We start from the raw sequence: 27,103 nt of genomic DNA on the forward strand, positions 1-27,103 counted from the left end.
TACAAGAAAATACATACGACAAGAAAAGTCCAAGTGCATACTTAGGATTGTAGAAGGCTTATCAAATAGTTGTGTTTGAATGGTACCACACAACTATTCAGACTTTTCTATAGTTACTTTTTTAAAGAATGTGGGCAGACTGGTCTTGTTTTACAGATCTCTTTGACACTTTTAATGAGGTTGTAGTAAATCATTTAAGACTTGTCTGAAGATCAAGTTTCATTTGAGTGAGGAATGAATTTTCATTGCTGCATCTGTGAGAGGTAAGAAGTTAATCACTTTTTTCTCCCCAAAGTAAACTTAGAATTAAACCCCACATCTTCTCCTTCCTCCTCATGTTAGAAACTGGAATTATATACTATACTCCATCTGGGCTATAGAATCCTCCCCCTTCCCTGGGTCTTTCCTGGTGGTCCAGTGGCTAAGACTCAGCACTCCCAATGCAGGGGGCCCAGGTTCCATCCCTGGTCAGCGGACTAGATCCCATGTGCCACAACTAAAGATCCCAAATGCCACCCCTAAAAAAAAAGATCCTTCACGATGCAACAAAGATTGAAGACCCCCAAGTGCCACAACTATGACCTGACACAGCCAAAGAAAGAATCCTTTTTCTCATCCATCAACCTTTCCCACAGGTATTTGCAGAGGTCACATTGATTTTATTTCATCCACTATTATTTCATCAACACTGGGAGAAAATCACAAAAGTATAGATACTTATTAAAGCTTCAGAAATGTACAATTTCACCCATTCATGCCTTCTTTATCCTTAAAACAGGGAATAGAAAATGGAGCTCTCCTAAACTCCTTCCAATTAGATTTAGGACTGCATAGGGAGACCTGCCACATGGTCACAGGTGGTAAACTTGGAGGTTTTTATCCCAGGCCTTGGTTCGGCCCCACCCAAGACACCCACAGCCATGCCAGCCAATGCTGGCACCACACGCTGGTCCTGGCTCTGGCTCCATCCATCCTGTCTGCCCTGTAGAGAGTCCCAGACCTTTTCTGCTGCCCCCTCCAGGCCTCCCTCCACACATGCACTGCCAGATGGATCTAAAGTATTTTCACCTTTTTCCTCACTGTCATGTACCTCCCATTTCTCCAGTCTGCAGCCCTATTGATCCTTGAAAAGTAGAAGCGTAGTCCATCCTAGAAGCCTGGTCCAAGGGCCAACACTGAACCAGATCCCAGCTCCTCAGTCAGAGCCTCCTCCCTTCCACCCACCACTGGTCCACTAACTATTAACAGGTCCAACAGGACCCAGAGAATTTCTGAAATGGCATAAAGTGAACAATATGTTCTCTCTGTTTCATATAAAATCTAGCTGCCAGTGGTCCATGGGGATATTCAAAAGGACAGTTAAGCAAAAGCAGAAAGAATAATAACAAAAAGCTGAGTATTTACTGTAGCTTCAGACATGCTTCAGGGAGCACTGGTGGATGTAGGCAGAGGTACCCATGATGACCACCAGCAGAAGCCCACGTGGTATAAGCAGAAATGTGCATGTTGACTCTCTGTCCTTAATTCCTCTGTATGCTCAGGTTCTTGTGTTGGCAGCTGAGAAAGCCACTGACAGCTGGGGAGTTATTTTCTCCTTTGGTCACAAGATGATGGAGATGATCTAGGGTGGGAAGTGAGGGGGAGAGAAGGAGGAGACAAAGGCTCACTGCTCTGACCAGAACTGGTAAGAAGGCTCATAGGTCTTCCTTTCATGTAGGTCAGACACCTAAATAACTCGAGTCTACCCCTTGTATTTGACTAGAAACAGCAGGAACACACCAGCAAAACTCTTGAGGTGTCATAAAGAAGGATCAGGTTTAAATCAGCCTTTTTTTTCTTTTCTTTTTTTCCCTTGGATCATTACAAAATACTTAATCCAGATTGTATTATTTCCAAAAAACCTGAGGAATCCACAGAACTCAATAGAATACTATTTTCCAAGTATGAGAGCTAGCCAGGAAAATTATTAAAAGTTAATCTTTCCTGTTTTGTTGATGACTGTTGAACTAAAACAGGCAGAAACTTGGATATCTAGAGTCGTCCATTGTAAAATGTTTTCAGGCACCCTGACTAGGAATATACCTGATGAGAGGGAGCTATTGTTTTGGAATTTTCCACTTGCTGTCTTAGTGAGTCCATGAATTTGCAGATCAACCCACTCTTTATTTTACATGTGTTAAACATACTCTGTATTTAATACATACTGCATATATAATACATCTGTAAATGTTAAATTCATAATGGACCACTGATTATTATATTTACTGCTTAGAATTATCTTGAACAATGAAAGTTTCTTCCAGACATTGCATATTTTTTAGATTGTTCCCTAACTGAATGTTGTTGTTGTGGATAGATATTTTGGCATTTCCATCATTTAAAAGAGGGTTGTTAGTTCTGGCCACATTCTCGATACACTTCTCCACATTCTTCAGTCTTTCTTCCCCATCATTAGCTACTCCTCTTAGAGCAGTTCTGTGTAAGCATTACTTCTGCTGTGATCAAATTAGGCAAGTGTGCTCTACTTAATAAACATAATCTTATTTTTTAAAGTAAAATATAATTCTCTATTTTGGCTATACATTATGACTTCACCTTTAAACTTACGGCAACAAAGTATATCATGTAAAAAATATGAAAAGTGGAAGAACATACAAATACTACTGTGTCGTGTTAGGGTGATATGATTATTTTTGCTGTATATTTTCATTATTTTTTGTTTGTTTGGTTGGGTGTTTTGTTTGTTTTTGGCTGCACCATGCAGCTTGTGGGATTTTAGTTTCCCCACCAGGGATTGAACCTGGGCCCATGGCACTGAAAGCACCAAGTCTTAACAACTGGACTGCCAGGGAATTTCCTGTTTTCTTTAGTTTTAAGATATTCCATTAAAATGAAAGGTAAACTTGCCTTCTTACTAATAAAACCTTGCATAACCATTGGTCTCAGGCAATTCAATTTCTCAGGCCTTCTTTATACTCAGAATTAAATACTGTGTTGGCACCTTTCTCTATCCTCTTTCTGGATTCATATTGAGACCACTAGGTCTCTTAAATTCTCTTGGATAATCTCTCCCTTAGGCTGCCTCTAAACTTTTGAATCTTGTTTTATTAATTATGTTTTATTACTGTGGTTTTATTTTTATAATTACTGATTGTTAGTCGCTCAGTCGTGTCCAACTGTTTTTGACCCCATGGACTGTAGCCCATCAGGCTCTTCTGTCCATGGGATTCTCCAGGCAAGGATACTGGAGTGAGTTGTCATTCCTTCTCCAGTAATTATAACAAATTATAATTAAATCTGTTACTTCTAACATTCACCATATTTTCAAATTCATTATCTTATTTCTTCTCAATAGTTAGAATTTTTAAAAATATAGTAAATGTCATGAACAACAGTTACATTTTCTGTACTATCTCAAACAGACTGGTCTATTTCTCTGAGCTCTGACTAAATCTGGATTTGTTTCAGTAAGCAAACCAATGAAAACTGCTTACTGACCATGGATTGCATGTCATGTTCTCATTGGTTAGGACCACTGTGTACAGCTATGCAGGTGTCCCCTGCACAAGGGCCCCTGGCCAACAGATGAATGGAGGCTCTTTGTTAACATCTGTCAAGAGAAGGAGGCTATGGGCAGCCCTTTCTTTAGCATTACATAATGATTAACAGTAAATTGGAACTGTGTATGGTTCTACTTTTAGGCACTTAAATATAGATAGATGAGACCTGGAAAAAAATTTAAGAAAGTGATTTCTATATATTGTAATGAATAAACTGTAAATGTATTCAATTTCAAAGGTATTTAATGACAGAAGGGATGAATGTGGACTGGAGTATTTAGATATAACTCTAACAAATCAGCAGAATATAAAAACAATCCTTAGGTTTAAGCCCAGCAGTCTTATCTATTTCTAACTACATAAAATTTTCATGCAGGAACAGTCTTATCAGCAAAGTGGGTTAATAGAGACGTGCCCGGTGGTCTGAGTGGTGTCCACCAGCCCTCTTCATCGTCTCAAATGCCGCTGAACCTTTCCCCATGCTCTCCTTGATGCCTGAGATTAGTGAGTTAGCCCTTTGAGTTAAGGTATGGCCATCACAAGATGCCCTTTAAATAAAGAAGATATTCCCCAAAGATTGAACATACCAAACATGGTTGGCCAGGATGATTCTGATCAGCAAGGCTGATCACACCTTTGTTCTGGAGAGCCAGAGACTCTGTTCACCTAAGCCTGAGATGCTGGCTTTGTGGAGGGACTTGGAAAGAAAAAGCAGGAAGGAACCTCTTCTCTGCACTTCTGTAAAATCATTGATACCGTGATCAATTTTTAGACATAGATGACTCTGAAAAACATGATGAAAGCTGTAGAGTATCTTCCCAGATAAATGCATAAAACCTAAAACATTGCACATGCCTTATGGAGCTCACAGACTCCTGAAGCCTGTCTAGGGATCTCGGGTTAAGAATCTCTCTTCACCGAACGAATAAAAAGTGCTATTTTTATTGTCTGTAGTGCTGTGGAAACTGGCATTGCTCCTCTTCATTTTCTTCCATTTATAGTTCATCCACTCACCTTTCATGCTCGTCTTTCCCACCCCCTACCCCCATCCCCACCCTCATTGGTGGGTGGACAGAATCATCAAAATAATGACTAAGAATCCTCACCTTGGGAAGAAGAGGTATGCTGCTGCCTCCAATTTATTTCCATGTGCTAGAACTATGTAACCAAGAACAAGGTGTAGCCAAAGGAGGCTGGGGCTGTGTGTGGTGGTGGAGGGGAAGGTGGGTGATGGAGGTGATGATGCAAAGGTTATATGGTGTGGCCAGCTCTGGCATACATTGTAACGGCTCCATCCACTGAAAACTCAGTTTAACTCCTCCACCCCAGGGAACAATCAGACCCCAAAACGTAGCCATTAAGGAGTCTTATAGATGCTGCTGGGTCAGGACAGATGGAAGTAAATTAGATAGAATTCTTTACTAAGGACCTTCACATGGCAAAAGTTTGGACTATTTTAAATTTGTTTTTAGAGTCTTTGACTTCTGGAACACACACTTCCAATGGAGAGGAGAGGGTCAGGATGCAAGAGCTGAGCTCTCAGGGTTCCCTATTTGAGAAGAAACAATGTAAAGAACTCATTCACATGGTAAGTGTAACTCTATGATTATCAGGCTCTGTTTGCCTAGAGTGTGGTTATTCTCAGTACCCACAATGTGTGGATCAGCTGCTGGTAAATTACCATTGATAACTTTCCACTTGGGAGTAACTAAAATGAAAGGCAGTGTCTCATTGGACATTGGTAATGTTTTTTCTTCAAAACTCTTGAGGAGTGTTTGTAGAGACCTGTCCTTATTATTCTTTCTTCCTCATGGACTGGGAAAAGCTCCAAAAAACCTGTGAAGACTTCCCTGGTGGTCCAGTGGCTAAGATTCCATGCTCCCAGTGAGGGGGTTCAGGGTTTGATCCCTGCTCAGGGAACTAGATCCCATGAGCTAAAACTAAGAGATTGCATGCTGCAACTGAAAGATCTCAACTGCTGCCACTAAGACATGGTGGGTGCAGCCAAAGAAATATTTTTTTTTAAAAGGCAACCTTGGCCATTCACTCATTAGAAATCTGCATTAAAAACTAAACATAAAAAAAGAACCCTGTGTTCATTAGCCCTTTGAGTTAGGGTATGGCCATCACATTCCATGTTCATTAGCTGTTTTCCGCTTACTAGTATGATCTCTTACTGGAAAACGGGAAAGGGGATATAGGTAAAATATCAAAGGGACTATAATCTGGTCTCAGTATGTCAGCAGCCGTGAGGGTAGGAGATCCTAGCAAAGCCCCTTCTTATAAAATTGTCAGTTTAAACGTTTTATACTATATAAAGGAATGTAGAACAGCAGAACCATTCCAGTGATGGGTCCCTCTCTTCCCCACGTGTCTGTCATGTTACCAGCTTTCTGGTATAGCCTGGCCGGTAGCAACCAGAATGTTATCCAGAGAGACAAAATCAGTGGGAAGGAGAAGGCTCGATTGCAATGTAGAGGTGGAATAAAACAAGAATATTGTTAGCTTAGGCAATGAAGGGGAACTTAATTCAAATGTAATGTAATGAAAGGGTGTAGAGGTTAGCATGGCACCAGCCTCCTTGTAAAGCAGATAATATGATATCTGTTAAGGAGAAAGGCAAGGGTTTGGGTTGGAATCTCAAGGTTCAAAAAGATTTAGAAGAACCCAGTGTCTGCCCTGTTCTTTCCAACTCTACCACCTTCAGAACTAATTCTGTAAAAGAAAAATGTATCAATAAGTGTGTACTCAATGATTTTTTAAGTGTCAGGCTTGAGAAAATAGCCTTGAACCTTTAAACAGGCACGATCCTTGGTTTCTTGGAACTTTTGAATCTAGTTGGAAAATATGGACAGTAAGTGTTAGAGGGCTGTGAGGAAGAAGAGCTCACTGCGGCGGGGGCGTGGGGGGGGTCCCCCCATGCAGGCACCTGTCTCATAGCAGACAGATGCCATGCCAGGTGCAATTCGTGAAGGGAAGGATTCAGGCACAGGTTAAGACTCATTACTTTCCCATTCAAACTAGTGAGTTATTTCTTAGAAAACTTCTCTGTCTCCTGTCTCTTTCCAGTCCTGGATGGCACCACCAAATCAACTGTGTCATGATTCTCGTCCAAAACTGTCAATAATACCCCAGTACCTGCCCCTTAGGGTTCAGAGAACTTAGGCTAAGATTGAAGGTCTCCATCTGCTGGGGCCTAAACTTTTTTTTTTCCCAGATCTGGGTCCCACAACTCTGCGTTCATGTAAGTTCACTGATTCTCCTTCATACATGTCCCATCCTTCATCACCTCTCCACTTTTGCCCCGTTTCCTTTCATCTTGAGTGCCCTTCCCCCCACTGCCCTTTCTTACTGTCCTGTTTCTGCTTGAAAGATCAACTCTTACTTCCACCAGAATGCATTCTCTGGTTCCGGGAACTAGAAAAAACCTCCCTCCCCTGCATAGCCACAAACTTTGTTCCTACTTCTCTTGGACCATGTTTTAAAGTCTTTCTTACACTGTGGTTATTTTTATACTCTTTATCTTCTTACTAGCTTATAAATCCAAGGGGAGGATTTGTGCCTCATTCATTCACCTTTATACTCCATAATACTTTATACTCCAGTGCAAAATACACTTAGCCAAAAGAAATGCTCTATTAATGCTTGCTGAAGTTAATGCTAGAGAAAAAAAAAAAAGTCATGTTAAACTGGAAGCTTGGAAGTTTCCTGTGAACCTGTAAAAATTGGTTCTTAGGGATATATTAATTTTTGTATTCCTGGAACATATATGTATGTATATATATATTTTAAAGATTCATCTGTTCATTCATTCTTCAGTAAAAATGTATTGAATACCTAGCAAATGCAAGGCATGTGCATGGCAGGGACAGCACTGGTCCTGGATATGTGTAATGTATCCATTCACTTAGCGATGTGATCAATGCCGTAAACAATGTCATTCTGTTTCCCTTCTTTCCAGACAAAGGGGAACAAGAAGGCACCCCTCATCACCAATGTTGGACAAAGAACAGTATGTGATAGGAAAAAACCTTAAGTTATGACCTCTGGGGTCAGAATAGCCTTGTCATTCACAGAACCAAATTACATGCAATTTTATCACCGACAGAAAATGCTGGCTTTTTAGACACTCATCCTAGTATTTGCTTAGAAATTTTGCTTTAAGAAATGTTGATGCAACCCCGCCCCCCCTTCTTCTCTGTAATTATTTTCCTAGCATTCATTCAATGAAGAGCTTCAAGTCTACTTTTTCAGATTGAAATAAACTAATGAAAATTGAAAAATCAATGTTTTCTTTCTAACAGCGGTAACAAAAAACGTAAAAATCTCCAGTTTTGTAATTGTAGTCAACATACCAAGGGGAATGGCCACAAATACAATAAAAGTAAATTGGTTTAGGGTACCAGGAAGTGGGCTTCCCTGTTGGCTCAGACGGTGAAGAATCTGCCTGCAATGTGGGAGACCTGGGTTCGATCCCTGGGTAGGAAAGATTCCCCTGGCGGAGGGCTTGGCAACCCACTCCAGTATTTTGGCCTGGAGAATCCCCATGAACAGAGGGGCCTGGCATACTACAGTTTAGGAGGTCACTAAGCACAGCACTTTTATCCTTAAACAATCAGGCAATTTTTACAAAAAGATGTTGTATGTAAAGTACATTTGGGAACGCATGTACACCTGTGGTGGATTCATGTCAATCTATGCCAAACCAATACAGAATTGTAAAGTAAAAATTAAAAATAAATTAATTAATTAATTTAATTTAAAAAAAAATAAAATACATTGTTAAAATGTTGTTACAAAATATGAATGCATCTGAACTTGGTGTCTAGCTGAAGTGTTGCTTCTCCACCTCCCTCTCCAGCCAGGAACTTTATCCCTCTCCTGGGGTTGGGGAGAACACAGGCTGGTCTGTAGCTCCCCAAGGACCCATCCTTTCTCTGCACAAGCCTTTGAGGATCCAGTCTTCGGCTCCTTCAGCCAGGAGCCTCCCGGATCTTTCCAGACTTCTTTGCAAGGCTGCCTGATGCAGCGAATTCATTCCTGTCTGAGCCTGCCGCCCTCTGCCTTCCTCCTCTCGCTCTTTTCTCCCACGGCCCATCTGCCCCTCCTCTCCTCCATCCCCCCTCTCCCCTCCGCTCCCCTTTATTTCCACTCCCCACCGGCGGAGCTTGGCTCCCCTCCCTTCCCCCCTCTCCCTCTCTCTCCCTCTCAGCGAGTCAGTATTTGGAGCTCCCGGAAGCCGCCGGCCACTCTCCCCGGGAGCAGCGTGACCGACACCGACTCCTGCTGGGGGGGGCGGTGAGGAGGAGGAGGGGAGGAGGGCGCGCGAGTGGCCGAGCGCGGATTGGCATCGCCCAGCACCGGACCGCAGAACCCGAGGGGAGGTAATCCAGAGCTGCCGGGCCGGGCCGGGCCGGGAGGGGCGCGGGGTGGAGTGGGGGGAGCACCCCGCGGCCGCGCTCGGAAGTTGCGCTCCATGGGTGGGGTGCAGAGGAGCCCGGGCCGAGGCGCGCGGGGAATAAAGGCGCTTGCTGGCCCGCAAGCGGGGGAAGCAGGAGGCCGCGGGGCCTGGGTGCAGGGCCCGGACGCGGGGGTGCGGGCGTGAGGGGGGCACCCCATCTGGGTCAGCGCAACGGCGCTCCCCACCCCCGCCGCCTGCCCGGTGCGCGCCGCGCAGGCCGGGCTGGAAAGCGGGTGCGGGCGTGGAGCGGGCTCGGGGCTGGACCCATGGCTGAGGCCTCGCAGCCGCACTCCAGGCGGGTCTAACTTTGGGGGTGCTCGCCCCCTCTGCTCTGAGCTTCAGGGGGTGCGGGGTATTGGGGAAGGGGGGGTTGTCATTGGACTGAATTTGATCCTAGCCATGAAGTGTTGGAAAGAAATGGACCTGGCTTGTCTGCAGAACCTGACCTGAGGTCTTGAGTCACTTTGAAAAAAATGTACTGGCCACTGAGGCATTTAGGGACAGCTCGGAAGAGGTCACCTCGCCACCACTGAGTCTTTCCTTGGGTAAAGGGGTTTGGTGGAAGCAGCTTCATTATCTTCGCTTTGGGGACTAATAATCACATATGCAAATAGCCTTGCCTTTATTGCCATCAGAGTGGTGTCAGACATCACAAATAGGCTGCAGGGTTTAGCAATATGTGAATTATTGCATTCTCTAAAAGAAATGAATGTGGATATTGAACTAGAATTAGGTCCAAACAGCCAAAGCGGAGATGAACACAGCAGAAAAGATCAAGAACCTCTGGTTATATAGTGAGAGGAATGCAGAAGTCTATGGGACTTAAACCACAAAAGTTAACCAGAATTGTTTGCAGAGTACTATTTCTTTACTGCTTATATAAGACTTTTTAAATTTAAGGAACATGGCTTAGAATTCTTGGCAGAATATCTAAGCCCGTGTAATGTAAGGTTATGGCTGTGGAGTGATCTTTGGGGGAATTGTTCTTATAGTTATTAAAGTCCAGTTAGACTGTAAGCCTCCTGAGGGCAAGGGTGGGTTGTTTTTTTTTTTTTTTTTAAGATTTTACTGCTCCAAGCAGTATTTGACTCCGACCCTTTCATGAACAGGCAGTAAAAGTTTGTTAAAATGATTAACCCAACAGTTTGAGTGTGGTTGTGACTTTTTGAAGATACTACATTATTTTTTAAGGAAACACTACTCTTTGATCTCCAAATCTAAAAGTCCTTAATAAATTACAACTGAGGTATCATAAATATTTATTAAAATTAAAGAGGAAAAAATTGAGAAATCATGAAGGTAAATGTCAAGGCAGTCTTTGCTAGTAGGAAACAGGTTTTTGCTGCTCGTTGTAGAAGTGAAAAGTATTTTAACTTGTTGATATAAGGTAAGGTTTAGAGTAAAGGGCTGGATAGTAAACTTGTAGGCTTTCTTGGCTTTGGTCTCTGTAGTAACTACTCATCTGTGCTGTTGTAGCTTAAAACCAGCCACAGAAAATGACTAAAGAAATGATGTGGCTGTATTTCACTTTATTCATGGACACTGAAATTTGAAGTTCATATAATTTTCATCAGTATTGAAATTTGTTATCCAACTCTGTGACCCCCGTGAACTGTAGCATCTGCCAGGCACCCCTGTCCTTGAAATAGTACTGAAATAGTCTTTTTTTTTTTTTTCTTCAGGCAGTAAAAACTGTAAAATTCATTTTTATCTTGGGAGAGGATGGGAGACACAAAAGCAGCTGGAGAAAGAGGGCAGGTTTGTCACGTTGGTAGTAGGTTACTATTCCCTCCTACCATGTGTAGAGTTTGGAGGGGGACCTGTTTTTTTTTTTTTTTAAGATTTTTTTCTTTTTTTGTTGTGGACCATTTTTAAAGTCTTTATTGAATTTGTTACATTATTGCTTCTGTTTTATAGTTTGGTTTTTTGGCCAGAAGGCATGTAGGATCTTAGCTCCCTAACCAGGGATTGAACCCTCACTCCCTGCATTGGAAGGCAGAATCTTAACCACTGACCTCCAGGGAAGTGCTTGAAGAGGCACCTTTTGAAAGGGTCAATGGGCCAGATTAACCGGGAGCTTAAGTCATACCCGGAGAAGGCAATGGCACCCCACTCCAGTACTCTTGCCTAGAAAATCCCATGGACGGAGGACCTGGTAGGCTGCAGTCCATGGGGTCGCTGAGGGTCGGACATGACTGAGCGACTTCACTTTCATGCATTGGAGAAGGAAATGGCAACCCACTCCAGTGTTCTTGCCTGGAGAATCCCAGGGACGGGGGAGCCTGGTGGGCTGCCGTCTATGGGGTCGCACAGAGTCGGAGACAACTGAAGTGACTTAGTAGTAGTAGTAGTAGTAAGTCATACCCAGGAGTTAAGTTAATACCTTCAAGAGTAGCATTAACTTGTTTAGGGCATTGCAGTGTTTTGTTTTGTGTCAAATATTTCCTAACAGACATCTTTATGTATGAAGTTTCCTTTTTAATTCAATTATGTGATATACATAAAAATAATTGGGTAAGTTTATGTAAACTGTAAATATAATATTCAAATAACCGCCTGTAGCCCTGTCATGGGCTTCCCAGGTGGTGCTAGTGGTAAATAACCCGTCTATCAATGCAGGAGACATAAGAGACTCAGGCTCGCTCCCCGGGTCAGGAAGATCCCCTGGAGGGCAGCATGGCAACCCACTCCAGTGTTCTTGTCTGGAGAATCCCATGAACAGAGGAACCTGCCAGGCTCCAGTCTGTGGGGTCTCAAAGAGTCAGACATGACTGAAGCAACTTAACATGGCAGCCCTTTCACTAGGGCTTTCAGCCCTTAAAATCTAGGGCTTATGAACTAGATAATTGTGAAAATATAACCCACAGAATGGGAGAAAATATTTTAAAATCCTATATTTTATAAGGAACTTGTATCCAAATATATAGAGTTCTTACAACTCAATAATAAAAAGTAACCCACTATAGAAATAGTCAAGATATCTGAATGAAATTTCTCCCAAGAACATATACAAATGGCCATAAGCACATGAAAAGATAGCTCAACATCATTATTCGTCAGAAAACGCATATCAAAACCACAGTGGGATACACCTCACACCCACTAGGATGGCTTGAATCGAAAAGTCCGATAAGTGTTGGTGAGCATGGGAAGGAGTTAGAACCCCTGCCACCCTTATATGTTGCTGGTAGAAATATTTCTTGTACAGTTGCTTTGGAAAACAATTGGGCAGTTCCTCAAAAATTAAACAGAGTTACCATGTGAAACAACAGTTTCACTCTTAAGTATATATATCCCAGAGAAATGAAAGCACATGTCAGCACAAAAACCTGTACATAAATGTTTATACCAGCACCATTCATAACAACCAAATTAAAAATAACTGAGATGTCCATTGACTGATGAATAACAGCCAAATTAAAAATAACTGAGATGTCCATAGGCTGAGGAATGGATAAATAAAATGTGATATATCCATACAATGGGATTTTATTTGGCTATAAAAAAGAATGAAATACTGATTACATGTACCTTGAAACCATTATTCTAAGTGAAAGAATTTAATCACGAAAGACCACACATTGTATGATTCTATTCATATGGAAATGTTCAGAACGGGGCAATGTATGGAGACTGAGAGTAGGGTAGTGGTTTCTTAGGTATGGAGGTTGCTGGTGGGGGTGGGTGTGATAGTGAAGGCTGCAGGGTTTCTTTTTGAACTGGCAAAATGTTCTAAAATTAGTGATGGTTGTGAACATCATCAGATGGTACACTTCAGATGGGTGAATTATACAGTAAGTCCCCTACATACAGACCTTCAAGTTGCAACCTTTCAAAGATGCATATGTATTATAAACCTATTATAGTACTATAATCATATGTGAGCCATATCTCAATAAAGTTGTTAAACAGAAGGCTAGAAAAAGAGGACTAGATTGCTACCCATACTGTTGTATATTTCTTTATGCCCTTCTCCTATGACATTCACTGTACCCATCCTTACACTAGATTTTGTATTGACCCTTCCTGATTTTATTGTAAAACAGTTTTGTGACATGTATACGTTCCTAATCAAGTTTGTCTACATTTGCTTGTTTTTCTAAAACCATGTCTTTTATTTTACATTTCTTTAGGAGGGACCTTTTATTTTGTTTCTGTCACTGGAGGTTTTTTTTTTTTTTTTGGCTGTGCTGGGTCTTTATTGCAGTACTCCGTCTTTCTCTAGTTGTAGCACACAGGCTCTGGAGCGCGGGCTCAGTGGTTGTGGCAAGTGGCTTAGTTTCCCCTTGGCGTGCAGGATCGTAGTTGTCAGACCACAGACCAAACCTGTGTCCCCCACATTGGAAGGAGGATTCTTATCCACTGGACCACCAAGGAAGTCCCTTTGTTTTTTTTTAATTTATAAAAAGGGTATATGTATATTATAACCTCACTTTTAAAAAGCTCAAAACTAAGTTTTCAAGGATTATCCATGTTGTTGCATGTAACTATGTATTATTGTTGGCAAATATTCCACAGTTTATCCTTTCTCTTATTGATGGATGTTAGGGTTGGTGCCCATGTTTTGTTGCTTTGGAGAATTTTTCCCATGTGTCTTGGCACACATGTGTCTTCTGTGTGAATGTGCCATGTATTTTAATTACCAAAAAGAGAGTTGATTGACATATACAATAGTGGTATAACCCCAGCTTATTCATTCCCCTAAACCAAGTGGTTTAATCTGATACCCTATTATAAATCTCATCCTATTTAAATTCTAGTTGTAATATCTGGTTTCTCATAACCTAAGAAGCATGGAAAAACACTATTTTAAAATGCTAAAAAGAATTTGCTTAATAGATATAAGCAAGCTTCTTCCACTGTGGAAGAGGGAAGTCCAATGAAGTTCCACAGGATAAATGTTACTTGTGTGAAAAAAGTGTTGGTTCCTCAGTCATATCTGACTCTTTGCAACCCATGGACTGTAGCTCTCCAAGCTCCCCGTCCATGGAATTCTTCAGGCTGGAATACTGGAGTGGGTAGCCATTTCCTTCTCTAGGGAATCTTCTCAATATTTGCATGCCAATACACAATTATTACTTGCTTTATTATCAATTTTCTACAAGTTCACTTTTAACTACAACAGCAGAGTCGTGGACCAGAAATGACTGAAATAACCCAGAAGGATGAGTAATTATGCTACTCAACTAAATTTCAGTTGAAAAAACTGAACTAAACTTCAACTAAATTTTTCCTTACATTGATAATTTAAATAATTTTAATATTTTATCACCATGTGATGTTAAGTATATAACTCAAGGAGTTCAAAAAAATTGAGTGACATTTCTATTACAAAATTTCATCCATTTGCATCTCATTATATGAATAGTTTGCCAGGATTTACATTGATAAAAACAAAAATTGAGAATCAAATTGATTTTCAACCTTGACTCTTTCTAGCAATAAGTATACTGATCCCATATGCATGAGACAAATGAAAAATAAGACCTCTAAAGAGAGAGGTTTTCAATGAAAAAAATACCTTTTATCTACATTTACTAATATTTGTCAACATTTGTAGTATTTGTTTTGTTTTGGTAAGTTCATTCTAGTAAGAGTTACAGTGGTAACAACCAGGAGAGCACTCTTTACCATTGAATTTAAATACATGCATATATATATATATATATATATATATATATATCAGAAGACACCACCCTTATGGCAGAAAGTGAAGAAAAACTAAAAGCCTCTTGATGAAAGTGAAAGGGGAGAGTGAAAAAGCTGGCTTAAAGCTCAACATTCAGAAAACGAAGATCATGGCATCTGGTCCCATCACTTCATGGCAAATAAATGGGGAAACAGTGGAGACAACAGAGACTTTATTTTTCTGGGCTCCAAAATCACTGCAGATGGTGACTGCAGCCATGAAATTAAAAGATGCTTACTCCTTGGAAGGAAAGTTATGACCAACCTAGACAGCATATTAAAAAGCAGAAACATTACTTTGCCAACAAAGGTCCCTCTAGTCAAGGCAATGGTTTTTCCCCAGTAGTCATGTATGGATGTGAGAGTTGGAATATGGAGAAAGCTGAGCGCCGAAGAATCGATGCTTTTGAACTGTGGTGTTGGAGAAGACTCTTGAGAGTCCCTTGGACTATAAGGAGATCCAACCAGTCCATCCTAAAGGAGATCGGTCCTGGGTGTTCAATAGAAGGGGGGACGACAGAGGATGAGATGGTTGAATGGCATCATTGACTCAATGGACGTGGGTTTGGGTGGACTCCAGGAGTTGGTGATGGACAGGGACACCTGGTGTGCTGCGGTTCATGGGGTCGCAAAAGAGTCAGACACGACTGAGTGATTGAACTGAACTGATATATGTATACATATATACATACTTTTGATACAGAAAAGTATGATAGGGTAATGAATAAAAGACGTTAAAGCATAAAATATGTAAATCTAGGATAAACTTTTGTAGAGTGAGAAGAATGGAAATGTAAATTAATGGAGAAATATAATCATGCAAGATTTTTGACTGTCAAAGAACAACCTCTTTATGTATTCTTTTAAAGTAAATGATGATGAGTTTCAATGGATGTATTTCAGCAAGTGATAAAATAGTTTTGGTTTTACATGTCAATATTTACAGAATACTGGCAGCTACATTCTTCATAACAGTTCACATTTTGGTGAAAATTTTTACATGTCAACCTAAAAATGTGAAAGAGGGATTTACAAAATTCTTTTAGGTTATATACATGTAAGAATTTGAAAATCCCTTTGAAACTCATCCTGCTTCCATTTTCTGACCGAAAATAAGAGTCTCAGTTCAGTTCAGTTCAGTTTAGTTGCTCAGTCGTGTACAACTCTGCGACCTCATGAACCGCAGCATGCCAGGCCTCCCTGTCCATCACCAACTCCCAGAGTTCACCCAAACCCATGTCCATCAAGTCGGTGATGCCATCCAACCATCTCATCCTTCTGCTCTCAATCCCTCCCAGCATCAGGGTCTTTTCCAATGAGTCAGCTCTTCTCATCAGGTGGCCAAAGTATTGGAGTTTCAGCTTCAACATCAGTCCTTCCAATGAACACCCAGGATTGATCTCCTTTAGGATGGACTGGTTGGATCTCTTATAGTCCAAGGGACTCTCAAGAGTCTTCTCCAGCACCACAGTTCAAAAACATCAATTCTTCGGCACTCAGCTTTCTCCATATTCCAACTCTCACATCCATACATGACCACTGGAGAAACCATAGCCTTGACTAGACAGACCTTTGTTGGCCAAGTAATGTCTCTGCTTTTTAATATGCTGTCTAGGTTGGTCATAACTTTCCTTCCAAGGAGTAAGCATCTTTTAATTTCATGGCTGCAATCACCATCTGCAGTGATTTTGGAGCACCCCAAAATAAAGTCAGCCACTGTTTCCACTGTTTCCCCATCTATTTGCCATGAAGTGATGGGACCGGATGCCATGATCTTAGTTTTCTAAATGTTGAGCTTTAAGCCAACTTTTTCACTCTCCACTTTCGCTTTCATCAAGAGGCTTTTAGTTCTTCACTTTCTGCCATAAGAGTGGTGTCATCTGCATATCTGAGGTTATTGATGTTTCTCGCAGCAGTCTTGATTCCAGCTTGTGCTTCCTCCAGCCCAGCGTTTCTCATGATGTAATCTGCATATAAGTTAAATAAGCAGGGGGACAATATACAGCCTTGAAGTACTCCTTTTCCTATTTGGAAGCAGGCTGTTGTTCCATGTCCAGTTCTAACTGTTGCTTCCTGACCTGCATACAGGTTTCTCAAGAGGCAGGTCAGGTGGTCTGGTATTCCCATCTCTCTCAGAATTTTCCACAGTTTATTGTGATCCACACAGTCAAAGGCTTTGGCTTAGTCAATAAAGCAGAAATAGATGTTTTTCTGGAACTCTTTTGCTTTTTCGATGATCCAGCGGATGTTGGCAATTTGATCTCTGGTTCCTCTGCCTTTTCTAAAACCAGCTTGAACATCTGGAAGTTCACGGTTCACGTACTGTTGAAGCCTGAAAATAAGAGTCTGTGATGTGGCAAACCATTTCTGCAGGTTTAGTGTTGATAAATTAACCGATTCATTGATTGATAGTGACTCCTTGTTCTATTAGATTCAGAGAAGGTTTTTGAAAACTCAAGTTCTTGATACTTATGACACCTCTCCAAAGAGGATGATAGCCCATTACATTTTCTTTCTTTCTTTTCAGACAGTTATGTTAATATCTTTATTCATTTTTCTTGTTCTTCCCTTGGAGGCATTCGCTGTAATGCATTGCATTTGTGTATATATATGTGTATAATAACGAGACAGATAGCACTCTGGATCTATAAATGTATAGCTTTCTCCAAGTTTGGGAAGTTTTTGGCTGTTTTTTTTTCAAGTATGTTTCCTACCTCAGGCTCTTTGTCCTCTCCTGAAATTCCAGTGAGACTAATATCAAAACTTTTCATATTATCCCACAGGCTTTTTAGGCTCAGTTCACTTTTTTGTTCCGCAGAAGGCGATGGCACCCCGCTCAAGTACTCTTGCCTGGAAAATCCCATGGACGGAGGAGCCTGGTGGGCTGCAGTCTATGGGGTTACTAAAAGTCAGACACAACTAAGCACCTTCACTTTCACTTTTCACTTTCATGCATTGGAGGAGGAAGTGGCAACCCACTCCAGTGTTCTTGCCTGGAGAATCCCAGGGACAGGGGAGCCTAGTGGGCTGCCGTCTATGGGGTCGCACAGAGTCGGACACGACTGAAGTGACTTAGCAGCAGCAGCAGCAGCAGCAGCGGCACTTTTTTTTTTCAACTTTTTTCTCTTCTTTAGATTGGATAGTATTTACATCAATTTATTGACATTTTTTTTCATCTCTGTGCTGCTTTTGATCCCATCCCATGCATTTTGTGCTTGTTATTGTATATTTCAGTTCTAAAATTTTCACTTGTTTCTTTTTTGTAGGTTTTGTGTCTCTATTGAGAACTCTGATCTTTCCATTTATGTTGAGAGTGTTTACCTTTATTTCTTAGAACATAGTTAAAAACAGCTTCTGTAAATCTATCTGATAATTTCAACATCTGTATCATCTTGGAGTTGGTGTGTGATAATTGTCTTTTCTTTTAAGGGTTGACCATGTTCTCCTGGTCTCCTGCATGTTACTAATAATTTTTTTTAACTGAATTCTAAACATTTTGAGTATTATGTTGTGAGACCTCTGGGTCCTTTTGAAATGCTCAATGTTTTCTTTTACCAAGCAATCAACACAGTTCTATCTTGCATCCTGTGGGAATGGTTCCAATATCAGTTCAGTTTTCAAAGCCTTTGCACTGTTGCGTTGGATCCCATGGAAGCACTGTTTAGGGGTTAGTCTGGGACTTGAGCGCGAGATTCAGGCAGAGCTTAAATCGTAGTTTAGTTCTCAAAGCCTTTGGATCTGTCCCACACATACATAGCTCAGGGGCAAGACTGGGGGGTGTCCACTGGTTCATGTACAAAGTCAGGGGACCCCCTTCTTCAGCTGTCTCCATTCTGAGGTTCCTCCCACACTCTCCTGCCCCTGGGAGCCTTTTGCTGCTCTTCTGGCCAGAAGGACTAGATTTCTCTTGGGGTGTCAGCTACTTCTGCTGCCGTTAAGTGTCCTCAAACAGCAGCCATCCTTAGGACAAAGAAGTAACAGAAAATAAGAGGGAAAATGACAGGGGTTCTGACTACACTCTGGATCACAAAGGGCCCTTTCCCTGCTCCTCTGGCAATACGACTAGGATTTGGGGGAGATATTTTAGCTGTCTGTGCTGCGGCTTGCTCTTCTACCATGCAGTTCTCTGATGGGCAGCCACTCTTGGAAAAGAAAAAAGGAAAACAAACAAACAAACAATCCAGACTTTCCCTCACATTCTTCCATTTATATGGGCCTCCTATTCAAGGCTTCTGATTGAAAAGAGGAGGATTCTCTCAGAGATTTTTTGTTGCCACACCATGCAGCATGGATGACTACCCTGACCAGGGATCGAAGCCACACTCCCTGCATTGGCGACACAGAGTCTTAATCATTGGACCCCCAGGGAAGCCCTCTCTTGGAGTTTTTGTTGCTTGTATCCTGTGTGTAGTTCCAACTGCAAGTCACCTCTGAAGAGAAAAGAGGAACAAGCCTGGAAATGTACTCCCAAATGGATTCCTTTTCCCAGTTTTGATTGCCCTTCTCAATCCTCCTGCTGTTTATCCGTCAGGGTCAGGAGTTGCCTCTTGCGTTTGAACACAGTTTAGAGATAGGCTGTAGTGAGCGTATTCCCTCTGAATCATCTCTGGGAGCCCCTCCTCCTTTCTTACTCCCTTTTTCCTCTTTTTTCCCATCCCTCACCATTCTTTCCTTTCTGCTTCTCCCTCTTTCTCTCTTTCCTCTTTAAGCTCCCAGGTCCAAAGAGCAAAAAAGAACTTTGCGTCTTCTGGTGGTCCACAGCTCTATTTAAAAACTGATCTTGTCATAAGTAGTAAATCAAAGTCAGGTATGGAAGTGGTCAAGTATTTTGAAAGTCAAGTATTTTGGCCCCTACAGCTAGTTCCAGGAGCAAGGGGTGTGGCCATTCAGAGCAACCTCTGGTCAAGTTTAATTACTACCTGTGACTTTGTAGGGAGATGATAGAGGCAGAATCACTCAGATTTAACCAGTTTTCAACCACCTCTTTAGAAAAAGAAGTACTTATTTTTGTTTTGTTTTTCGTAGCTTTGGTGGTGGTGGTGGTTTAGTCACTAAGTTGTGTATGACTCTTGTGACCCAATGACTGTAGCCTGCCAGGCTCCTCCGTCCATGGGATACTCCAGGCAAGAATACTGGAGTGGGTTGCCACTTCCTTCTCCATTTTGAAGCTTTATTGAGGTATAATTTTGCATACTGTAAAATTACCCACTTAAAGTGCACAATTCAATGATTATTAGTGCATTATACAACAGCCACCGAAATCCTGGCTTAGATCATTTCTATCTCTTCAAATAGAAATTTTGTACCCATTTTCAGTCACTCCCCGTTTCTCTCCCCAGCCCAAAAGTGAAAGTCACTCAGTCGTGTCCAACTCTTTGCGACCTCATGGACTGTAGCCTGTCAGGCTCCCCTGTCCATGGAATTCTCCAGGTCAGAATACTGGAGTGGGTAGCCGTTCCCTTCTCTAGGGGATCTTCCCAACCCAGGGTTTGAACCCAGGTCTCCTACGTTGCAGGTGGATTCTTTACCTTCTGAGCAGCCAGGGAAGCCCCTCCCCAACCCAAGGCACCCACTAAACTACTTTCTGTCTCTACAGATTTGCTTTTTCTGGAAAGTCATATAAATGGAATTATACAATACATGGTCTTCTGTGTCTGCTTCTTTCACCAAGCATAGTGTTCTTAAGGTTTGTTTATGTTGTAGTATGTATCCATACTTCACTCCTTTTTATTGTTGAGTAATAAATACTCCATTGTATGGATAGACCACGTTTTGTTCATTCATCCATCAGCTGATGGACATTTGGGTTGTTTCCATCTTGTGTGTGTGTGTATGTGTGGCCATTGTGAATGATGTTGTCATAAACATTTGTGTCCAAGTCTTTGTGTGTGTGGACACATTTTTCTTTTTTTAATCTTTATTTGTTTGGCTGGGTCTTAGTTATGGCATGTGGGATCTAGTTCCCTGACCAGGGATCAAACCCAGGCCCCCTGAATTAGGAGCAGGGAGTCTTTGCCTCTAGACCACCAGGGCCATCTCTGGATATATGTTTTCATTCCTCTTAAGTAGGTAAATATGAGTAGAATGGCTGAACAGTATGGTAAAAATGTGCTTAACTTTTTAGGAAACTTTCAACCTTTTTCCACAGCAGCTGCGCTATTTTACATTCCCACCAGCAATGTAGGAAAGTTCCAATTTCTTCACAACCTTACTGCTGCTGCTGCTAAGTCGCTTCAGTCGTGTCTGACTCTGTACAACCCCAGAGACCCACCAGACTCCCCCGTCCCTGGGATTCTCCAGGCAAGAACACTGGAGTGGGTTGCCATTTTCTTCTCCAATGTATGAAAGTGAAAAGTGAAAGTGAAGTCGCTCAGTCCTGTCCAACTCTTAGCGACCCCATGGCCTGCAGCCTACCAGACTCCTCCGTCCATGGGATTTTCCAGGCAAGAGTACTGGAGTGGGGTTCCATTGCCTTCTCCACACAACCTTACTAGCACTTGTTTGTCTCTTTGATTGTAGCCATCCTAATGGGTATTTTCACTTCCCCTAGTGAAAGGTGTAACCTGGTGGTTACAGATAGAAAAGATAGCCTGGTGTCATTGTGGCTTTCATTGGGATTTTCCTGGTGACTTGATGTTGAGTGTTTTTATAGGCAGTATTGGCTATTTGCATATCTTCTTTGGAAAAATGTCTCTTCAAATATTTTGCCCACTTTTAAGTTGGTGTACTTGTCTTCTTCTCATTGAGTTTTAGGTGTTCTTTATGTATTCTGGGTACAAGGCGAACAGCTCATTTACTTTAAGGAGGAACAAAAGGTCCATGGAAACCCTGCCTGGGCCCTGGTAGCCTGGCCAGTGGGGACTCCATGGTTCTTCTTTTCCCAGTGCCAGAATGTGGCCCTGGGGGGAACTGCTAGAAGCATCTCTTTGACCTCTACCTCCTTCATGGCCTCAGCAGAGCAAATAGAAAAGCTCAGGAATAGAAAGAGTCCTCAGTAGCATAGGAGTGCAGAAAGTGGGTGGGAAGGGAGAGCAAAAGGTCTCCAGCAAAAGGTCCTTACTTCATGTTTAAGAGAGCACCTCCTTCAGGAAGGGGATGTGTTAGGGGTCTGTTCCGGTCCCAGTTAGCATTCAGAGTCTGTGATTTTATGTCTCTGTCCTTACCCAGCCCCATCACCCCAAGTCCGGGCACAGCGTCAGCCTTCAGGATATAGTTAGACGTCCCACATGGTTTCTGATTCCACTGGACTCTCTTCTGCTGAAATAGCCCAGTGTCCTGTGTCCTGGTGTCCTTCAGGGCCAGCTGTCCTTAACAGCCAAACCGTCTGCTCCCCAGTGAAATCATGGTGCCTTGAAAATAGAATCTGTGTCTCATCCACATACGTAGCCCCGGAAACTGCGCTCAAGACACATAGAATTGTCATAAGTCCGAATGAAGAGGAAGGAATGAGTTCATTGTATTGGAAGTGAGAAAACTGAGACTCAGGTTAAACAATCACCCAGAGTCACACAGGTTGTCAGTGAAGGGATTGGGTCTCAGATTAAGATTCTCTGATGCCAAAAATACTTTTTCCACTATGTCAAGTTATGAGTCCTAGCCTCTCATCTTCAGAGATTCCAACTTAGAGAAGAAGTATTTATACTAATAGACTGAACAGGGATGGATCTGGGGAGTGATGCCACCGTGTGGAGAGGGCAAATGGGCTGAGGAGGTCATTTTTCTATGTGGTTTGTTTATGAAGGCCTTCTGTACCTTGAAGTATGAAGTGCTTCAAGGAAGGTTATCTCTGATGTGTAGGATGAGGGATGACCTCTTAGAGGGTTGGGTGCAGCAGGGCCTGAAGGGGTCCTAGGAGAAGTGGAAATGGCAGGACTGTAGTATAGAAGGGCTGTGGGGTTGTGTTTGGGAAGGGGTGAGTTGTCTCGCTGATGGACTCTTAGGAACCTAGTGAGGTACAGAGGTAGGGGAAGGGCCTTTTGAAAATCAAGCTGAAGTTTGCTTGTTTGCTTTTTTCTCTGCAGTGGAACATTGTTAGAGGCTTTGTAGGAATCAGTTGGCTAATCAGGATCATGTGTATTTTCTCCAGTTCCGTGAAAAATTTAAAGTGTTCTTTTATTCATGTAACTCTGATCTTTCCTCTTCTGATTCCACTGTTTCAGAGCTCAGAGACTCTTGAAACTTCTTTGCAGTAAAAAGAAAACAGTGGCTTTGAGACCTCCCTGGTGGTCCAATGGCTAAGACTCTCACTCCCAATGCAGGGGACCTGGGTTCAAACCCTGGTTGGGAAACTAGATCTCACATGCTTCAACTGAAAGATCCCATGTGCTGCAACTAAGGCCTGGCGCAGCCAAATAAAAAGTATAAATACATATTTAAAAAATAATAAAAATGGTGACTTTTTTTTCCTGTTTGGTGAGAAACTGGCTCCAGACAGTCCCTTTGGAGGCTAAGGGAAAGATGAAGGCAGGTACCTTGATAATGTGAATGTGTCTCTTGGTGGAACAACTCCCAGACTTGACTGAGCAGTGTCTGTCTGCAGCCTCCTACCACTACAGCTGGCAGGATATGTATTTTAATCACTCTTGATTTTCTAGGTGTGAGTATTTTCATAGCAGATAGTGGGAACTATCTTGATGAATGATATAGCGTATTCAATGAGCCAGTCAATGAACGGATGAATAATGCCATGATTTGTTTCTTCTATACATACCATTACCCTAATTAGTAATAGTGAACCACAGATCACTTCCCCCAGTGACTGGTAATTTGCAGAGGAAAGAACAAAGATAATTGTCTCAATAGTCTCAATAAAGAGAAACCACAATCTAGGAAAGCCTGGTGTGAAGATAGTTAACCAAATATTTTTGAATTTGGGTGGACTTATAGAGAAAGTCAGAGAAGGCGATGGCACCCCACTCCAGTACTCTTGCCTGGAAAATCCCATGGACGGAGGAGCCTGGTAGGCTGCAGTCCATGGGGTCGCTAAGAGTCAGACACGACTGAGCGACTTCACTTTCACTTTTCACTTTCATGCATTGGAGAAGAAAATGGCAACCCACTCCAGTGTTCTTGCCTGGAGAATCCCAGGGATGGGGGAGCCTGGTGGGCTTCCGTCTCTGGGGTTGCACAGAGTCAGACACGACTGAAGCGACTTAGCAGCAGCAGCAGCAGAGAAAGTATTCCATTGTGACTTTTTATTGTTTGCAGAGAGCTCACATAAAAGCCAACTGCCCAGCCTTACCATAAGAAAAAGTTTGAAAGTCTTCAATTTCCTGTCACTTCAAGTCTATTTTCTATTTAATGTTAGGCTCATGATCTTTGAAATCCCTTGGATCTGGGTTTCTCTTACAGAGGAGAAACTCCCCATGATTATTTCTGCATCTTTGGCCTAGTGAGAAGTTTAAACCAGCAACCCAGAAGACTTGGCTCTTTCATTAACCTGAAAATATTACCAAAGGACTTCCCTGGTGGCTCAGATGGTTAAGCGTCTGTCTACAATGTGGGAGACTTGGGTTCAATCCCTAAGTCGGGAAGATCTTCTGGAGAAGGAAATGGCAACCCACTCCAGTATTCTTGCCTGGAAAATCCCATGGATGGAGGATCCTGGTAGGCTACAGTCCATGGGGTCGCAAAGAGTCGGACACGACTGAGTGAACTCACTCACTCACTCATTTATTTGTTTTATGAACTTGCTGTGGGAAATTTATAAAACTGTATAGACAATGTGGAGTTTTTTTAAAAAAAAAATTTGAAAACCTAAAGAAAAAGCTATGGAGAGACTTCCCCAGTGGTCCTGTGGTTAAGACTCTCCCTTCCAATGCAGGGGGCATGGATTTGGTCCCTGGTCAGGGAATTAAGGTCCCACATCCCACAGGGTGCAACCAAAAATTAAAAAGCAAACAAAACACCAACAGCAAAAAGAACTATGGAAAACCCAGAGGCTTGGAGGGAGCAGGCGTGCTCTTTCATATCACGGGAGGAAGCCACTGTAGGTCTCCATAGGAAAAACTAATCTCGTGTCTCCTTTTAAATGGAAATTTCTTCTGCGAAAATTTGGCTTTCCGCCTGATCTAAGATTATACCAGTGAGTGGGCAGGCGAGGGAAAGGCAGTGAGGGGTAGCCAGTTAGTCAATCAAAAAATATGTATAGAATTCTTCATGCACCCAACAGCATGCAGACTCAGTGGGAGATACAAAGAAAGTGAGGTACAGCCTCAGCCCATGGGAAGCTTGTACTGGTTTCCTTTTGAGGCAAGGTATACATGTGCTAGCAGGAAAGATGGCACGAGGCAGCGTTTGCATTCGGCAATCTATCTCGTAGATACCAAGTGTATAATACAGACAAATAGGCTGCTATTCTGGGCTTATCACTACTTCCTCTGTGCCATGGGGTGTCAGTGTTTAAGGTAGCTACGGAAGCTGCTTTTCATAACTGGTTGGACTGAGTAGCTAGGAACTTAGCAGACCTCTTACCACCGAACATAAGATGGTTTGATTGAGAAAATAGGAGGGATGAAAGAGGTTTTCTTCCCCCCCCCCAAAAAAAATAGTTCCACAGAGATTGTGCTTATGTCCTCAGAGGACTAACTAAAAGCAAAAGTCACATGAAGATGTTTGGGGTGGGGGGAAACTTTGTGACTACAAAATGACTAATTACACAGCAGATTTTTTGTTTTTATAATAACCATTACACATAGCCTTGAGAAAACCTCTTTTAGAAGTGTTGAAGGAATAAGTACATGGACAGAGAAAAGTGAAATGTTGAAAAAAGTAATGATAAAGGTGTATTGACCTGAAGTTTTCAGCTGGTCATTTCCATTGTTTAGGTCTTCTAGCTGATAGCTCAGTGTTTCAAGTTCATGACAGCCAGGTGTAGCAGTATGCAGGCTAACTATTCCCATGAGAGCAAGGTGGAGATGGGAGATCTCATGAGAGTAGCTGACATGTCTGTCACTCACCTCCTGCCAGACTTTTTATGTTTTGGTATGCACGTTTATAGCAATCCTATGCACTGCTGCTGCTGCTGCTAAGTCACTTCAGTCGTGTCCGACTCTGCGCGACCCCATAGACGGCAGCCCACCAGGCTCCCCCCGTCCCTGGGATTCTCCAGGCAAAAACACTGGAGTGGGTTGCCAAATCCTATGTACAGGTGGTAACTAAAGTAAAACAAAATTAAGCTCTTTTCCCAAAGTCCTCCAGCTAATAATTCCAAAGCCAGGCCACCTCTATGCTACCTCAGTTAAAGATGAGCAAAACAATTGAGACTTTATAAAAAGGTTAAAATGTGTAGGGAACTCTACACTTTCATAGTGGTTCTGGAAGCCACTATGAAAAAAAGGATAGGAATACTGTTTCTCCTAGTGTTGTAAGTGTAGTCATTGTACTATTGGCATAACATTGGACATTGGATATAAAACTGGACAGTGTGTGTGTGTGTGTGTCTGTGTGTGTGTGTGTGTTAAGTCACTTCAGTCATGTTGACTCTTTGTGACCCTGTGGACCATAGCCCACTAGGCTCCTCTGTCCATGGGATTCTCCAGGCATAAATACTGGAGTGGGTTGCCATGCCCTCCTCCAGGGGATCTTCCTAACCCAGGGATTAAAACTGTGTCTCTTGCATCTCCCTGCATTGGCAAGCGGGTTCTTTACCACTAGCACCACCTGGGAAGCCCTAAAGTTAAACAATATTAGGAACTAAATATCTGCAATTTAACAATGGGTTTTATAAGATGACCAATGAGGGAAAAAAAACAGTATTTTTAAACAATAACAGCTGGATTTTCCTGGGGGCTCAGTGGTAAAGAATCCACCTGTCAGTGCAGGACACACAAATTCGATTCCTGGTCTGGGAAGATCCCACATGCCTCAGAGCGACTAAGCCATGCATCACAACTATTGAGCCTGTGCTCCAGTGCAGGAGCCAGAACTAGTGAGCCCGTGTGTCCTAGAGCCCGCGCTCCGCAACAAGAGTAGCCGCCGCAATGGGAAGCTCGCAAACTGCAACTTTCAAGTAGCCCCTGCTTGCCACAACTAAACAAAAGACCACACAGCAGCGAAGACCCAGCACATCCAAAAGTAAATAAGTAAATAAAAACAATGACAGCTACCTTTCCTCCTAGGAAACTGTCTCCAGAACACCTTATTATTCCAAGAACAGTATATGAGAAAATACTGATTAGCTGTATTCTTACTGAAGTGCATGAAGTTTTTGTAAATGTATACAGTTGATGTAAGAGAAGTTTGAATTGTTTAAATATTTAGAATGCTAACTTCTTTATTTGAAAACAAATAGACTTGTTTTATTAACTCACCCAGAGACAAACTATATGCATTGTTCATTCTCCAGTCTTTTCTACACTCCTGAAAATCATTGATAAGAAATTATTTGAGGGAA

General features: G+C 42.2%; 1 protein-coding gene across 1 annotated transcript in view; it reads left to right on the forward strand.

Moving 5' to 3' along the window:
• Positions 1-8,494: 8,494 nt before the first annotated feature.
• CAP2 (cyclase associated actin cytoskeleton regulatory protein 2) overlaps positions 8,495-27,103 on the forward strand; it is a 139,203-nt gene continuing 120,594 nt past the window's right edge. Inside the window, exon 1 of the mRNA XM_040249316.1 lies at positions 8,495-8,944. The gene's annotated coding sequence lies outside the window, so the exon portion shown is untranslated. The remainder of the gene's footprint in view (positions 8,945-27,103) is intronic.

Source organism: Oryx dammah, unplaced genomic scaffold (assembly GCF_014754425.2).
Source record: "Oryx dammah isolate SB20612 unplaced genomic scaffold, SCBI_Odam_1.1 HiC_scaffold_11, whole genome shotgun sequence".
Lineage (NCBI taxonomy): Eukaryota > Metazoa > Chordata > Mammalia > Artiodactyla > Bovidae > Oryx > Oryx dammah.